The 19,417-nt window shown below is 31.8% G+C and overlaps 1 long non-coding RNA gene across 2 annotated transcripts in view; it reads right to left on the bottom strand.

Moving 5' to 3' along the window:
- The window catches only part of LOC115520475, a 221,750-nt gene that overhangs the window by 201,532 nt on the left and 801 nt on the right, over window positions 1-19,417 (bottom strand). The window contains exon 2 of one of the 2 annotated variants that reach the window (XR_003970800.1): window positions 16,065-16,247. The exons of the other annotated variant lie outside the window; for it this stretch is intronic. This is a non-coding gene — a long non-coding RNA (uncharacterized LOC115520475). Of the gene's footprint in view, window positions 1-16,064; window positions 16,248-19,417 lie in introns of those variants that run through there. 2 annotated transcript variants of the gene reach the window in all.

The following is a 19,417-nucleotide window of genomic DNA, read 5'->3' as shown; positions in this document are numbered from 1 at the left end:
TTAGATTACAAAAATACAGAAACAGAATCAGAGGACTAGATACTCTGTGCATACACCATATGCTCACATTTAGTGGACATGAACTTCTTTATAATTTAAAATAATTAAGGAAGATATTACTTATCAGTAGGGTGCTCTGATTAAATACTGTACTAGACAATAGCCCAGTATTATAGACCACTGGATTCCGTTTTGCTAAATGAAGAGCAATAGCACATACACAAACTATCAAACATTTTGAAACATAACTAACAGGCCAGTGCTTTTGTGCTTAATTGATACTCACACAATAATGTCATCTTTATATATAAAACTCATTATTCTATGTATTATTTTCATTTGGACTGTAAAAACTACTTTCAAAGATAACAAAATTAAAGAATATACAGTAGTACTCAAAATGAATATATTCAGAAGTTAGATTCAAACAGAGTTTCTATATGCAGAATATCTTTTCATTAGCTTATGATTAAAATTTCAGAAATGTTTTACCCTCATTTCTGATTACTATTCAAGCAGCAGTGGCTTCTGACATTTCAGCACTGAGTTTTCTTCTCTCTTTTAGTTAGCCCAGGGTAGGAAGTGATTTTAAAAACACTTAAGTGCATCAGAAGAGCTTTCTATTTAAAGGAATTCTTCAGTGAAACCTTTTTCATCATTTACTTTACAGTCTTTATAGGTTCAATTTTTCATGTAACAAATTTATTAAAATTTGGCATAATAAAGTGAGTACAGTATGTGTCCCTAAGGGACAAAAAGCACAAATATATACCCCCCAAAATATAAAACATACAGGAAACATTATGCCGTAACTATAAATAATGTAATAATATAAAGTAAATACTTTAAAAAAGTTTCTTATAAATCAAAATATCTTCATATCATTATTATCTGGAAGAAAGATATAGTATTACTATTTCTGAGATGACAGATCTAAGGTTGTAAAGCAGAATATGTGTTTTTAACTTCCAGCTATTTTATCTGTCGTCTGTTGCACCACCTTTCTCCTTTACCATATGCATTGTAGGTGGGATGCTTCATGTTGTTACTATGTCTAGCTTTGCAGAATCAACTTTCAAACTCTTTTATTTACTTCTCAAATGTGATCCTATAATTGTGCTTTATTGTCCCCAAGTCAAAGTAAGTTACTAGGATTTGTAGTTTTTCTATTTAATATCCTTGAAGAAAAATTCAAACTTAAACTATAACATCAAAAATATAGAAATTACAATGGAAACAAAGATGAAATCATATAACTTTCTTACAAATCCTTGTAATTTATCTATTAGTTTAATCAAAACTTTATTTGTAATTGGAATATCCTTTATAATTTATTATGAAGCCTTTCTTATCAGATACACCCAAGATTAGTGAATACAAACAGGATTTCAAACCAGTATTAATCAAAAGTATCCCAGGAAAAATTGTGTCTTTAATCTTTTAGCATCCCATTTTTCTTTTTAACCAGCAAAGTACACTGTAGCTTAGCAAATTCAAGATAATTAAAGTAAACAACTTTCTTTACTGAGAAAAAACCCAGAATAAACCCCTGAAAAGTTATAGTGGACAAGAGCCCCAAGAACCATACAACCAACATAATGGTTTACAGGGGCACAGAACTCCCTTTTAAAAATTTTGTACAAATATGGATGTACTGTAAAAAACTATTTAGTAAATGTTAAAGGAAAACCAAAGGAAATTTAAAGAAATTCAAATAAAGTAAAAACAAGCACAAAGAAATAAATTTAAGAAGTACAATTTCTCAAAATACATAAACTATGTTCAAGTCCAAAGTGTCTGGTTCAAATTTTTAGGTACCTTGCCTTACTTTCTTCTCTTTCAGCTTCCTGTTTTAATCCAAGTGGCAAATATAAAAAGTCCAGGAGGCAGGGGACCTCAGTCTTAGATATACCACTTGCTATATGGCCTTGGATATACCATTCACCTTTTCTAGTAACAGATTTCTATTTCTTCACCAGTAAAACTAAAACACTGAAAATTACATGCCTTTATTATTATCATCTCGAAATGTCTGTCTTACAACTCAACTTGTATCTCTATTCTCTAACTACCTGAAACACTTGTTTAGTCTTTGTAATGTGGATCACTCTTGAGCATCTTGGTCCCTGTCTGTCTTATTTATTGCTGAGTAACTAACTCATAGCAAGTAATCAGTATTTGTAGAGCAAGTAACTGAATGAATGAATGGAATTTATGCTTCTCTATACCACTATGAAAAACCCAAGATTATTTCTTGACTCCTAGGTCTCTCTTTACCTAACTACATATATAATATGAATCAACACAACAATCCATGTTTTCTCTCTCTTTGAGAAAAATTCCTGCTTAGAAAAATACTACTATTCCCTTGAGTTAGAATTTGATGTCCCTTAGCCACTGTTAGCCTAAAATGTCCACAATAATCTCATGTAAAGAGATTAATTCTTTTCACAAGACAGAACTTAAAAAAAAAAAAAGACTTAGACATAACTTGATTTTTTTAGCAGAAACATAAAAGTGGTTTAATGGCATCAGAATTTGCAAAATAAAGTAACTTGAGTTTTCAAACTAGGTTGTCAGTTGATTAGGATTCCTGAGTCTATGCCCCCAATCATCAGAATGAATATATCAAAATACCAGAGAGAGAGAGCAAGTGTGTGCACAAGCATTTTATAGAAGTTGTTTACAAAATATAAACATTATTTCATGTGGAAAGTAGCAAGGTCGTTGCCTTTCCGTTAATTATCTTCCTATTTTAAATACATATGAAATTATATTTGTTTAATTTTCTATAATGAAAGTGACATTTTTGTAAAAATCCCCATAAATGTTAGCAAATTATTAGACTGGAATACTAAACTTTAAGTTTTGTTATTTTTAAAAAGAAAATTCATAATAAATTATTGTACACGATAATCCTACCTCCTAAGCAACTATGAACAATAATTACAAACTTGAAATTAGATACTATTATACTACTTGTCTAAGAAATCATTTACAATTCTCTCTCAAAGAGATGGTTCTGAGTCTTTTGGTCTTAATCTTACTATTTTCTGTTTCCCAATCAGGCTGTTTATCACTTTCTTAATGCTGAATTATAAACACCACATAATATTTTAAACAACTAAAGAACAACTTTTTAATGTTTCTCTCACGTGTCTTTACAGAAACATACTGTTCTTATAATCCTACTACTTTTCAAAAGCTAATTGTACAATAATTTACTCTTTGAAATTGGAATTACTTTTCACAGAAACGAAATATTAACAATGATGGTTAAGTTTCTAGGATGGCTTGGAAAACTACATTGAGCCCATAAAATATAGTATGACATAGTGACAATATGAGAAACAGGGAAGGAGTTTTTTAATTAGTTCAGGGGGGGGGGGGGGGGGGAGCCATTGATACCTTTAAAAAAATACTCGATCCTTAAATATCCAAAGAGATAGCTTTAATCTAATCCCATTTATTTTTTTCTTATTTTATTTAAATTTTTACTTATTTATTTTTGAAAGAGACAGAGCAAAAGCAGGAGAGGGGCAGAAAGAGGGAGACACAGAATCTGAAGCAGGCTCCAGGCTCTGAGCTATCAGCAGGGAGCCCGAGGCGGCTAGACTCAAACCCATGAACCACAAGACCATGACTTGAGCTGAAGTGGGACGCTTAACCAACTAAGCCACTCAGTCGCCCCATTAATCCCATTTAAAACATTATTTTCATACAAGTTTTCAGTGAATAAAACTTAAAAGGACACATCCACGGAAACACAAGCCAATAAAATTTTTGAAGAACAGAGTAATATAACTTTAACATTTATTTTGCCAACAAATAGGTGTGTTGTTTGAATACTTAATAAAGAGCAGACATAGCTGGATCAAAATACTGGCACATGAAATGTTCTGAATTCTAATTTAGTCTTTCTACTAACTTTTCTACTACCATGCTTTAAAAGGTATGAACTTTCTGTATGTCTCTGTTTCTTTATGGGAAACAATGGGGAAGTTTTTCCCACTATGTTTCAACAATAAGATAAAAAATTTAAAAATAATGTAAAGAATTTGGAAAATACAAAATCCTAAATAAAAGTCTGACATGGTTTTCAAGGAACTGTAAATTAAACTGAATTTGTTTTATTCTGCAAATGAAAAATTACCAAGTTAGACACTCACCATATTTAAGCCATCAGTTTTTCAATATATAATTGCTAGAACAGTTAATGTTTTTAACAGTAGTGCCAGACATTTTTAAAGATAATATCTACATATATATGTGTGTGTGTACATATACATATATATACATATATATGTATATGTACACACATATACATATATACACACACACACACACACAAATATATATATATATATACATACATACATATACAAATGTACACACACACACACACACACACACATATATATTACATACCCTGATCTTATTAAACAATCCTGAGGTGGGCATAATTATTACACCTATTTTACTAACGATGAAACTGAGGCAGATAGGAAATGGTAGAATAAGGATTTGAATCCAGACAGACTGGCTCTCGAGTCCAAGCTCTTAACTTTTTAAAAAATATTGCCTATTGTTTTTTAATTAAAAAAAATTTTTTTTGAGAGAAAGAGAGTGCAAGTAGGGGAGAGGGGCAGAGGGAGAGACAGAATCTTAAGCAGGCTCCATGCTCAACGAGAAGCCTGACATGAGGCTTGATCCCACAACCCTGGGATCATGACCTGAGTTAAAATCAAAAGTCAGATGCTCAGCTGACTGAACCACACACATCCCCTAATACTGCCTTAAGTTTGATGTGGAGAAACTAGACAAAGAAAAGTAACCTATTTATATATTATTTCACTTAATAAGAATTACCAAAAGCACTGCTGTAAGCTAGGAATAGAATATTTACATTAATGAAGTATGATCATTTCTTCAAATTTCTCTAATACCTGAGCCCAGCAGTATTTATAGGTACCCATTTTATTAGCTGAGCGCAGGAAAGCAAAAGTAAAGAGTAGATTAGGTCCTCATGGGTAGAATTTCAGGGAAAGTTTTAAAGTATTTTTAGGAGTAATGGATAAATTTTTTTAAAAAGAGGAGAAAAAATTAAATTCATAATTTCACAAAGATTCTGAAATGTGGTTATTACTAATAATAGAAGCAAAGAAAGAAAAGGAAAGGAAATTAAATTTTAGTGAATGTCCACAACATGCTATGACTTCATATGCACTCTATTATTTAATAATCATAACTGTGTGAGAATGGAGTCACTATGCTAATTTTACAGATAATCCCCCAAGTTCAGAACCTTAACAGCTCACCAAAGGCTACATACTATACGCTCAGTATATGGAGCCAGTGCTCAAACTGAGGACTGCTTCTGAAGCTCTAAAAGTTGCTACATGTTAAAAAAAAAAAAAAAAAAAAGTATGGTTATCACTGATCATCTGTGAATACTATAGTTGTACTATATAGCTTTTTAGTATATCTCAAATTCTGGAATTGTGATACCTCCAACTTTGTTCTTCTTTCTCAAGATTGTTTTAGCTATTCAGAAGTGTTTGTGTGGTTCCATACAAATTTTAGTATTATTTGTTCTAGGTTAAAAATGCTGTTGGTATTTTGATAGGGATTGAACTGAATCTGTAAATTGCTTGTGGTAGAATGGACATTTTAACAATATTATTTCTTCTAATCCCTGAGCATGGGATATCTTTCCATTTGTTGTGTCATCTTTTTTTTTTTTTTTTTCTTTTTAGAGGGGAGAGAGAGAAAGAGTGAATGCATGCACGCAGGAGAGGGGCAGAGGAAGAGAGAATCTTAAGCAGGCTCCATACCCAGCATGGAGCCTGACACAGGGATCGATCTCACAATCATGAGATGATGATTTGAGCGGAAACCACACTTAACCCAACAAGCCACCCAGGCACCCCTGTGTCATCTTCAATTTCTTTCATCAGTGTTTTATAGTTTACAGAGTACAGGTCTTTCACCTACTTGGTTAAGTTTATCCCCAGGTATTTTATTCTTTCTGGTCTAATTGTAGATGGAACTATTTTCTTAATTTCTCTTTCGGCTACTTCATTATTAGTATATAGAAATGTGACCATTTCCACGTATGAAACAAATAAGTCACAGGAATAATAGGTACAGAAGAGGGAATATAGTCAGTGGTATTGTAATAGTGTTGCATGGTGACAGATGGCAGTTACACTTGTGGTGAGCACAGCACAACATACAAAGTTCTTGAATCAATGTTATCTACCTAAAACTAATATAATGTGTGTCAACTATACTCAAATAAAAAATTAAATAGTTCATTCCAAATATAAAATATACAGAGAAACATACTATGGAATATTTAATTTTAAGCATAAATTTCCTAACCTTTCTTTTCCAAAGCTATAGGTTTGTAACAGTTTAAAGTGCTATTTGTCTCACTTTTACATTCTTAACAGACTTTTTTGTATTGGTGCTTATAAGCAGTGCATTATATGAAGAATATACTTCTGAATGTTTTTTCTGGTCGTTAAGAGGATTAAATAAGATAATGTATGTAAAACACTTAGCAAAGTGAATGGCAAAAAGTAAGCACTTGATACATGTTAGTGATTTACTACTGCAGTAAAAAATCCTACCCAGCATTCTTTAATCATAATCATATTTTTCTTTGAGAAAGAGAGTGCACATCAGGGAGGGGCAGAGCAAGAGGGAGAGAGGATCCTAAGCAGGCTACACGCCCAGCGCACAGCCTGGTGTGGGGCTTATCCTCAGAACTGTGAGTTCATGACCTGAGCCGAAATAGTCAGATGCTTAACCAAAGTCACACAGGTGCCCCATAATCTTACTTTCTAAACTTAATTTGATAAAGGAACTTTGGTGGGGGTGTGTCATACCTATTAACTTATCAGAGAACTAGCGATCTCTGGAACACACTTTGATAGAAAGAAAAACAGGAAGGTGTAAATGTAAAACATAGAACATATCAATCCCTAAACAATTCCCAAGTGATTCCTCATTTCTGTTTAAAAAGTACCTTGACCCGTCAGAATTATTAAATTAATTTGGTAAACTATCTTTTCAAACACAGTAAGCTTCCCAAACACTTATGGTCTATGAATCATCAGTGGTCAGCTAGACACTGCATGAAAAATAAACCAATGTTACTGATACTGTCTCATTAAGAATGCTTTATAAATTAGTTAAAAGACAAATAAGTGAATAAATAACACAAACTCAATTCTGTAGTTTTTAATTTTAGATGTTAACTTGCTTTAAAACTGTGGTTTGCCATTTCTGAAAACGCCAGAAAGTGAAGTTCAAGATCACCAGATGGATGACGCACTGGCAGAATTCACCAACCAATAGTAACGTGATACAACTTGTCCCTTCAGTAAATGCTTATATATATTTACCTCATCCTTACTATTTAACACATCTTTGCAATATTTTGGTCTTATACTAACTAAAGTGACTTAATCTATTTTTATAATGTTCTTAGTATTTGGGATATTTCTTGAACTTTTAGTTATTAATTACATGGTTTCTTACTTAACACAGACAGAAACCAGTGTTAAAAGAGGCTTAAAATTTAAAGATCAACATGAAGATATTTTATCAGCAATATACATTAAATGGAAAATAACAATTAAAAATTAAATTTCTTCAACTTTGTCTTTAAGCTACAACTTCAATTGAGATACATCAATATTTTCAAAGCTAATATTGAGGCCTGAAATAGTTAATGCAACTTAATAATTTATAATTAATTCTGACTGTACAAATTATTCTAAAATCAGCAAAATAAAGTTGGCATTGTACTGTGATTAGTAATTCTACTTTTCTTAAGGGAATTAAAAAAATTTATATTCTAATAACATCAACACAAATACGCCCTAGATTTGCGACATTCTGTTTGTGAATATGATGGCTTCTACTCTGTTTGTCTTGGTTTGCTACAGATATCACATTATATGTTCAGGTGCCAGTTAAAGGTCTTCTCAAGATGTCCCACTGAATGTGTCCCTCACAATCATTTGCTATGATATCCTGTATCAGCCTACTATACTTGCAGACTTTTTCTTTTTCTTATTTATAACTCAATCACACCCTGGATATTCTCTTGAAAACATACAAACATCAATTTTAATACCCTTTCTTCCTTTTCTTTTCTAACCTCTACCTAGTTATATTTAGGCCATGATGTTATGTTCACTACTTTCCATTGTTATCTGTGTTAAAGAGGTTTTATAAGACCTGACTACTATAATCATAATTCCATGAGAAAAAGCATTGAGTTTTAAACTGAAATAAAAGTGAACTCTTATAAAACAACCCTTTTATATGTGGTAGTAAATTTTTGCATTGAAAATAAAGAATATTCGTCTAAGTATAAATATTAATCATAAGGAAAAGAAAACATTGGCCTACATCTTGCAGTTTGGTTCCTACATTAATCCCTAGCATCACCTTTTCCTATGCACTCTCTAGTTCTTGAAACTTCTGTCATTCTGACCTTCATTTAATGTTAGGTACTATGCTCCTTCCCCCTCAGTACCGTTGTACATACTATTCCTTCCTTTCAGAAAACTTTTCTCTCTCTTGATCAAGTTAACTAATTTATCAAGATTTCAGTTAACTAAGCACTTCCTCCAAAAAACCAAAAACCAAAACTAACTTCCCTTGATCCCATTGATTGGTTAAATTATCCTTCTAAGAGCCTCATATTAAATCCCATGTACCTCTCTACAGCAATTGGAATAGTTCCAACCCTGCATTCATTTATACAATTATTTGATTACTATCTTTACTCTTTAGGATAAGTTCAAAAGAACAAGACCTATGTCTATTTTTGGTCACTATTCCAGAGCACATAATTGATGTCAACATATATTGGCTGAAGAAAGACACTGGCAAGGCACTGGTAAAAAAAAAAAAAAAAAAGAAAAAAAAGAGAGAGAGAGATAAGGAATACTGAGTACTTAAAATGACCCCTACATAAGAGAAAAATCACTGACTTCTCAGATGAAAACAAAATACACAGCCATATTTGATAGAACTCTTTAAAACTGACATTTTTCAGGAGAAAAAAAAAGTTCAATTTGTGATGGTACAGATAGGTGGATTGGTAACTGACATGAGGCAGCCAGATGGAAATAAATTATGCCAGATGCAAATAAAACTCAAGTAAATGGAGAAAATATAAGCTATATCTTCTTGTTATTTTTAGAATTTATATGTAAGATTTACAGTTTTAATTGTATACTAATTACTATTGATCCTAGGGACCAACTTGGGTATTAATTTTAATTATGAAAAGAAAAAGAACCTCAGCTAATATCCTTGAATAAAATTTTCTTATTTTTTTAAATTTCTTTTTAAACTTTTTTTTTTAATGTTTATTTTTGAGAAAGAGCAAGCAGGGGAGGGGCAGAGAGAGAGGGGGGGGGTACAGAGCACCCAAAGCAGGCTCCACGCTGACAGCAGTGAGCCCGATGTGGGGCTTGAATTCACAAAATGCGAGATCATGACCTGAGGTGAAGTGGGACGCTCAACCAACTGAGCCACACAGGCGCCCTCAAATTTTCCTGTTTTAACTACATAGCATTTGATTTCTAACTCTTTCAGAATATATTTGCTTCGGGCTCCTGACAAATTTTCCAGTCATAACTATAAAGAACTATTCACTTCCTTATGTTTTATGTAAGTTATTTTTTCCCTATTTCTTTTCTGACCTGCATTCTTGGAAATGAAGTGTTAAAAACATAAATGCAAGGTATATTATTTCTAACGTCTGTCTTAATTTACCAAGTTATTTTGAATTTTAATCCTAGCTTTCAAACTACTAAAAATAAGCTCCCCTAACCTCATATCGCATTGGAAGCTTTGTCTTAACTTGAATTACTCTCCTGAGCCAACCTATGATTTCTCCTCTACCTAAACTCTGATTAACTCATGTCCTCCCAAGAAGCCCACTGTGATTAACTCTACAGAATTCTAATTGTTTCTTTACTCTGCGTATTTTCATACTCAGTTTGATGTTATTTTACAAAAGCTCCTGAAGTGTTTTTCAAGTACATATTCCAGTCACTTAAAAAAAAAAAAAAAAGACTTAAAGTTAAAAACTTGTTTTATCTTTGTCTTCTATTCAAACCAGTACCTGAATACAGAAAAATTATAAAAATGTTAAGTGACTATGCCATCTGTATTTTGAATGAGGATGTAATAATTTGGAGCACTGATTAAAATAATAAGAGTCTATCTTAGGTCCACCACATATTCTATCTGATCTCAGACTGAATCTGTCTTATCATCACCACTTTATGACTGACATTCTTTACCACCAGTTCCCCAGTTGATATTTTCCCAAGTTCGTGAGAAATTCATTTAGCAATAAGAAGCAAAGTATTTTAAAGTCAGGATAGATCATATTCATTGTCCCTCCCTCAATTGACAATGCTTTTCACCCTGTTAGATAAGATTAGATCAGTCTAACAGACCTTATTCTGTATCGAGCTATGATGATTGTTAGCCAATACTCAATTCTCTTCAAGGTATTCAAGGGGATATATTCATGTGATGATTAGGGGATGGGACTGCAATTTTCCTGGGTTATTCTTTTTCTCATTCCTTTAATACATAAATATTTCTTTCCATTATAAAATTACTACGTGAATATAAACTTATTGTTAAAAATAAACCCAAGTAAAGTATGCAAAACTGTAAGAGTTCTTAATTTTCTACCATCCCACATACTTTCTATAAACCAAGGATATAATCTGCTAAATATTTTCCAAATCTTTTCTTAATATATTTACATAAACATAAGGCATATATTTTATGCAATTTTTATTTTATAAATATATGTACATATGGTATAAAATATGTATTATATGCATGTAAATATAAATTCTTATATTTATTCTGTTTGGGCAATTTTTTACATAAATGGGAACATACTGTACACATCATTTTGTGCCCTGTTTTCAGTTTAGCTTATCTTAGAGATCTTTCCATATTTTTTTAGCTTACAAATCCAAATTTTGCATGGCTGTTGTTAGCTCTTTTTACTTTTTTATTATTATATTTTTTACTTTAGAGATGGTGAGCATTGAGTGGAGGAGAAAGGCAGGAGAGAGACAGAGAGGGGGGAGGGAGAGAGAGAGAAAGTAAGAGAGAGAGAGGGAGAGAGAATCTTAAGCAGGCTCCATGCTCAGTGCAGAGCCTGATGCCGGGCTCATTCCCATGACCCCGCGATCATGACTTGAGGCAAAATCAACAGATGCTCAATCAACTGAGCCACCCAGGCTCTCTGGTTGTTGTTAGTTCTTATCCTCAAACACTCTAGGTAGTATTTTTTAACTTTCTTATAAAATTTCAAAATAAATGAATCCTTTCTTTCAGTGCCAGGAAAATGTGTAATGTAGATTTTTCCATTGTAATGTATTTTAATTAAAAGCATTATAGCAAGTATTCATTGAATTTAATATGATTTTTCATCTTTCCTAAAATGTTTAAGCCTCCTATAAACTTGTATTTTAATAAAAAATATATGTATGTACATAAAGAATGTATAAATTTAGTAATCAAGGTCTAAAATTAGTAAAAACTAAAATTTATTCTTATAAAGAGAAAGCAATATAACATAGCAAATTTGCCTAGTCATTACAAAATTAAACACATACACACATAATTCATTTTCTAAATCAATGAGGTAGAATGAGCAAAAACAGTGAAGCTGCTGAAGAAATGTTTTTAAAGAATTCTTAAAAGTTTTCAAAAGAAAAAAATTTAAATAGTTTACCAACATACTTAGAACATAGAAACCACAAACAGCAGAGCAGCAGACCAGAAAAGCAACATAAGATTAAATTAAAATCTGTACTATGCGGGTCTAGTCTCCTCACATACACAAAACACTGGAGTAATATGACTGTTACTTTTGTTTTCTATTACGCAACATATCGCTACTTTCTTCAAACTGGAAACCTGAGTTGAATCAATTAGCTAACAAACATCTACTATCAAATTTATTAATTTAAAAAAAACAACTAAAAACTAAACTGGACATTTAAATAAGATACACAATAATATAAGCTGTTTGGTTTCATTATCAAAAGAAACTGCTAAAGAAAATGCTTTACTACTGGTAGAAAATAAACTTCATCTTTAGACTTCTATGAAAGAATTAATGTTAATACCATCTAAAAGGAAAAAAGTATTCACAAGGAATGGCATAATTTAGGAAGGCCTATGGCTACACAAAATCATTGCCATCATTAGTGGTGATATTTGTAGCTGGTATAAGCTTTCTGATATATAGTGAACTGAACACTGCAGCTTTAATTGAAGTTTGAATGTTATAAACAGTTAGATGTCTGGCTCTGGCCTGCATTCTAATACCATCAGCAGAACAGAGATGGGAAGTATAAACAAACCTTTTAACTAGATTACAGTCTCTAAAATGGCCAAGAAATCCTTCAGCAAAAACTCGTGTGACAAATGTGGAAGAAGGAAAATGATTTTGGAATAATGCTACAAAATAGCCTCTATAGTTCTGTCATTACTGCAACATGTATTTGACTTTCTAAATATTTTGATGTTGCTTAATATTCATTCATTAATGATACACTTTACATTTGACTTTCCAAATAAATAAAAATCCTTTTTAACTTACATAGCTGCTGTTTTTTAGATCAGTAATCCCAAGTAAGGAAAGTTATTTAAAAATCAATACGTTTCTTTTGTTGGATGTGGAGCACTTCCCTCCTCCAACATTAGTGACCGTATATATACAGCCAAGATTATTATTTTTAGATAGTAGTAACATTAAGATTGTATAAACTAAGTTAATTAATGGTCAACAGATCAGTAGAACATGTCTGGACTCAATGTATATAGAAAAAGATGGCTTTGGATGCAAGGATAAATCTAATTTTGCATTCAGTCAACCTGAAGAAACAAACTTCCATGAGTTAGACACTAAATTAAAAAAGAAAAAAAAAAAAAAAGGGCAGCACAAGAATGTAAATTTTAACACTAGCCCCATACAGAAATGTTTCCTCTCATTGCCTGAATGTTGGTTGGTTGGCAAAGAACTCAGTGAAGCATGGATGTGCAAAAATTTTTCACCACTGCAAGGCTGGTGACTGATTTATGTAACTCATTTTAGTCCTTTAACATAATATGTTCTAATAAATTATTCAATGACACAAAATTTAATTACAAGTTCTCTAAGAAAAGGTTATATAGGTCAACTGAAATAGGACTCAAGTTAGAATTAGTCACCTACAACTTTGAATGAAGTGTATGCTTTACACCAGTATGATGTCATTAGTGATTTTCTTTTCCATTATGTCCAACTACATTAGAAGATATGTCTTTAATAGATGTTAAGCCTGGTTCTCACCTTGTCTTTCTGAAAAATTCTGAGTCATTCCAACTTCTGAAATTTTACATGATATAGAAGTACCTCAAACAGAAACAATGACATGTAAGAATCTTTACTTTTAATCTTTATATTTAGGTATTACCTTTGGGTAATATAGGTAACTTTGGGTACCTATATTTAGGTATTACCTCTTAAGAATTACCTTTGGGTTATCTAAGGAAATTACTGGAGACCAATGACTTATTCTATCTGACCAATTACTTAGATTGTTCTTAAAAACAATAAAACTAATTTGGTATAAAATTTCCTTTCTGAAGTATAATAGATAACAGAGAATAGTTCCTCAGCATTTAAAATATTTTGAAATTCTACAGGACATAATGCATTGGCATAATTGCTTATAGAATGATATCAGCAACTTATGCATATAGGATGAATGTGTATTTACTTAGGATAAATATGAAAATTACTTGATTAGTAATTTTTACAAATTACTCTTTTCTCCTAGAAGCAAAGAATGTAAAAATCAACGCTAGTTAGCTAGATCAAAAAGTATTTTAATTCAGTAGCTGCTTTAAAGAATAATAATTTAGGAATCTGGAGAAACCAACAAGTTGTCCATTCTTATACTAAAAATATTTCTGACTTTAAATAGTACTAAAAAGAATACATTAAACTTAATTCTATATGTGTAATGTGGTAATTATGAAAATCTTTTAAGATACAGGATCCAGAAGATATGTGTATATAAACACTCAAGCATTAGACAATATAAAGTCTCCTCTATTTCGAGGTTTTCCATTATCAACATTTACATTAAAATGTTTATAGTAAATATTCACTGGGTCACAAATTGTTGGAACTTTCAAACTTCATGTAACAAAATGCAAAATGTAACTCATGCAAGAGAAAGGAAGTTCAATATGTAGAAAGCCTAAATGTAATTTTTGCCATACAAAGAGAAGATTGACTTTACGTTTACAGCTGACCCTTGAACAATGAGAGTGCTGACCTCTGCGCAGTTGAAAATCCAGTATAATTTCTATCTCCCCTAAAAGTTAACTACCAAAAGCCTACTGTTGACCAGAAGCCTTAACCAATAACATAAACAGTCAATTAACACACATTTTGTATGTTACATGTATTATATATTGTATTCTTATAATAAAGCTAGAGGAAAAAAGTTAAAATCATAAGGAAGAAAAAAATACTTACAGTGCTATAAAAAATTTGCATATAAGTGGACGAACAGTTCAAACCTGTGTTGTTCAAGTGTCAAGTGTATTTTACTTCAAGTTGCACACTGATCTGTATCTGTGCACCTTATAAAGAATTGGATTTTTTTAATTGGTTTTCTGTCCTTGTAAACTTTTAGAAATTTTCCATCACTCCATCAATAAGCTACTGGGGCAATGATTTTACTGATGTTTACCAGAGAAATTACTGACTGATAAAAGTTACTGTGTCTGTATTTTAAATTAAAAAAGTTATGAATTTACGGTGATTGAATATTTTGCTGCTATATGTAAAATGCTGTTTTGTCAGTAATAGGTTTCCCCATTTGTAACATGGGAACAATGTTCAAAATTCACAGGATGAGTGTTTTGTTATATTTGTCACAGTATTAGATACTTATAATAAATGGTAATTATGATTAGTACTAAAATAAAAGTTAAGAATGACTTTGAAAGAGATCAGATTGACCTTCAGGAATCTATTTACCTGCACAAGATACTGTACCAGCAAGGGAGCCCAAGCCCCTCCTCCTTCCAAATTGTGAATCAATATTACTCTAAGAGGTACAGTTTAAGAAGGACAAAGAAAATCCAGGAAATCTCTCTCTAATCTTTAAATTACATACGAAAGCCATGATAGGAACCAAGATACTATTCTTTGGTTTTGAAACATCCATTAACTAAGAAATTAACAACTCATTTTACTGAAGTTACATAACATAGTGAGGATTAATAATTGCAACTAACCAATTTTGAGGTAGAACTGGAAAGTTTCTAATGAGGATCTTGGAGAAATTTATCTAGTACACAATGAAAATTCCAAAACTCCTGAACAGTATATACCATAATTATTCCATGATAAATAAATTATACTGTTAGCTTAAACTATAGAAAATAACTAAATGATCAAAATGAAAATGATGTACCATGTATTCCAATGAACCATGAAAGATAACCTGGTATATGAAATGTAAGAAGAGAAGTTACTTTTGAGAAAAAAAAAGTTTAAGTTTGGAGAGTTTGGGTTTTGTTTTTTGTTTTGGAATAATTTTATAAGAGATACTTCAATAAACAATGTTGATAATCTTCAAATAAAAGTATGTATCAATTAAAATACTAGTAATGATGGTCACATAGACTATTTTTATGGTCTAAAATTAGTAAATTATATACAGAATAGAAAGCCCCAGAATACAGTATTAAGTGGAAAATTTTTCATTATATATTTCTATTTTAATAAAATACAGCAAAATCCTTCTTAAACATGCATTTTTCCACCTAACAGTATCCATTTATTTAGTTAATATAAAATTTATTTAGAAACATCAAAATAAAGTTATGACCAATATACTTGTGGAATACAATTAAAATACCTCTTCACATTAAACTGTAGGGACCATCCTTGTTTCTCAGATGCCTAGCACAGTGCCTGACAGACAGTAGATGCTCAAAAGATGTTTAATGAATACCTAAGTACAATCTGTTTTGCACATACATTCAAAATCCAGACAAGTTTGCAAAGGTACATAAGTTGGACATAGGCTTTCTGGCTGACTTCATGGGGTCCCACTGATGACTAGGAGTAAATCTTCATATCCATAGAAAACTGGAAAGTTGATAAGTGTCTGGGTAAGGACCAAAAAAACAAAGTCAGGGAAACATGTCACCTAAGTAACAGTTGCTTTATAGAGCTGGTAAAAGTGGCCTAATCATTCTAGTAACCTATCGCACTAGTCTCTCAATGAAATGAAATTTAAGTGTATCTTGAATATTTGCTAGGATATTTTTAATAGGAATTTTTTTGAAATCTCTCACTAAAAATAAATTACTTTTGTCAAATTGTATCCTGTACAGGATTAGAGGGAATATGTTTTTACTTTCTATGAGTACTATATTATTAACAGGATTTAATTTGGCTAATAGAAAACGTGACAGCTACAGTAAAAATAAAGAAAAAAAAATTCATAGTAGTGGAGAAATTGTAGCAGGGAGGAGAAGAAAGGAAAAAGGAAGAAAGGAAAGGAACCCCACATATGGGAGTAAAGAAATTCAAATATGCCTAACTCTAATACCAATTACGGCAATTAATCAGTAGGGCCTACTGTGCACCGGACACTGTACCGTGAGGGATGTAAATCCTAAGATACAAATTTTTAGCCTTAAGTGGTCCACAAAGCAAGACTAGCAGGTAAATGTTTATAATACAATATGGGTCATTATTATATATATGTCTCTAATCCAAGCGTAAAAAGCATATTTACTGATTAATTAGAAGTGCAGAGAAAACATAAGCATCAAGGGAAACAAATAATTCTCAAAATAGTAACTATCCACAATGAGAGAAATCAGTACCTTTTAAATCAACAAATTATTGAATTATAAATAGACAAAATTTTGGCTTAAAGCTATTTACCTAAATATTCTTAGGATAATACGCCTCCACATAAAATCCTTAAGTGCTATAGACAAAATTGTGAATGACAGTTTCATTTCCAACAAAAGAAAATGAGGTCGTGTAGCACAGGAAACGTTAAGAGACCTAAGTTCTCTGGTCCATGCTCTGCCCACTTACAGGCCTTGGAACCTAGGTAAGTTCCACAAACTCTCTGAACTTCAGCAAAATGGAAAACGAAGAGTTGGATAAAGTGACCTCCAAGATGTCACTTAGATGAAAATTACAATCTTAAAATATGTCTTAATATTTAAAAAATAAGCTAGAATAAAAAAGGTTTTTTAAACATAAATCATTATCCAACTCAGAGGAAGTCTGGAAATCTCAAATTATACAGGGTTAGCCAGGGAGTGGTGAGATAAAGGAATGTTTTCAAAAGAAAAGCAGACATATATTAAGTAAAGGTATTATACTCAAGACTGTAAATTTTCACTCAGCTGCCGACGGGGCAACCACCATCCAATTATCTGCACAATTCGCCTTATTTAAAATTGATTTCTTCACTAAGTTCTACTTTCTCCCTCTTATGTTAAGGTTGCTGAGGTATTAGAGTGAGGACAAGAAATCCTAGGTGGACCTGGAATATTAGTATTGATGTTGGGAGAAAAACTTGAACTTGACAAAGATTTCTGCTGAAATGCACCAATTACACCTTAGAGAAAGGTAAGAAATTGTTCAAATTTATAACAGAAAGGAAGGAAATAAGGCCATATTGTTTATTGCTACAGAGCTTTTTTCCTGTGTCTAAATGTCTACTCTTGTACACATTAATGAAAATTTACAGAACAAGTTTCTACATTTGCAATGCTTTTCTGCCACTAAAATATAAGCTTATTATATTTTGGCTTTGCCATAAAAAAATAAAAATTAAAAGTATTATCCTGTTTTATAATATTTATGTCAAATATCCATCTAGATTTATTTTTCTTCAATCCTTTCTATTTGATCAAATTGCTGTTTTCATATTATCAGTCTGATCATAAAATTGCTGTTTTACAGAAGAATATTTTTTGCTGACATAAATTACGGGATCAGAGATACCAATGCAGTTACAAAAAAGGGTGTGTGTATGTGTGTGTGTGTGTGTGTGTGTGTGTGTGTGTGTGACAGAGGGAGAGAGAGAGAGAGAGTGTGTGTGTGAGAGAGAGAGAGAGAGAGAATATATGAATGTGTGCATCCATCTTCAAGGAAAGGATAAAGAAATGTATGTATGAAACAAAATAACACTTTCCAATGTAAGCTCTAGTAAAAGGCCTATATTGGAAACATACTTTCTAGCATTTGTGAAATAAAATACAGCACTGAAATCGAAAGCCACAGTGATTTTTATGAAGACTGTTATTCTATAAACCTAAACCTGAATTTATCTTTCAATTTATGTCTAAACTACAGTGAATATACTAACTACAACTTCATGATTTGACTCATGAAAATGTATTTTTGAAATCTGTCTCCTTTCACATATAGTGAGCAATTTGGTTCAGTACCCCAAGAGATGAAAAACTCATCTCAATTTACAACAGTAAATAAATAATTCAGTTAAAATTGCAAGTGGTACCAATCCAGCAAACTATTGATGGAGAGGTTTGGCCTTCCATGAAGCCAGAACAACATAAAGTTTTCAATGGGGATTACTTGTTCAGACAAGTTACAAAGATAAGAAAAATATCCAGATTAATTACAAAATAGCTAATATTCTCATCTTGTGGAAAATATCAAGAACCTATGTAAGGAGAGACAATACTAGTGGTATTGAAACTTTAAGCATTTTAAGCTTTGAACTTTATATGCTAATATATGAAACAAACATTTAACAAAAAAGGCTGTAATACAAGTCAAAACCTAACCAAAGGCCTCTATCAACTAAAAATTTGAAATCTCCCATGCAAGTCAGACACAAAAAAAAAAAAAAAAAAAAAAAAAAAAAAAAAAGGAAAGAAAAAGAAAAAGAAAGAAAGAAAGAAAAATTAAACCCAGAAAGCAAAAACCAATCAAGTCTGTTCCAACACTGAAGTCAATTTCCAAATCACATACAGAACCAAAAAGGGGAAAACACTCAGGTCTACAAATGGATAAGCAGTTCCAATACAATCCAGATCCCGACATTTTCCCACTCAGAAACAAATGCAGTGGAGCTTTTCCTGGGGAAAAAGGAAAAAAGCTCTCCAAATGAATTTTTTCAAGTGACATCTAGAAAGTGTGCCTCTTTCTGTCTCTTTCCCTGGCGCCTCATTGGAGGAAGGAGGGGGTTGTTTTTGTATTTTCCCCCATTGGAGCAAGACACAATCAGATGTTAGCTGGAGAAGAGAAACCACTTTTGACAACAGCAAATAAAAATAAAAG

The sequence above is a fragment of the Lynx canadensis genome, chromosome C1, assembly GCF_007474595.2.
Source record: "Lynx canadensis isolate LIC74 chromosome C1, mLynCan4.pri.v2, whole genome shotgun sequence".
Taxonomy (NCBI): Eukaryota; Metazoa; Chordata; class Mammalia; order Carnivora; family Felidae; genus Lynx; species Lynx canadensis.
The sequence above is the reverse complement of the archived record's forward strand: the minus strand, read 5'-3'. Positions and strand labels throughout refer to the sequence as shown.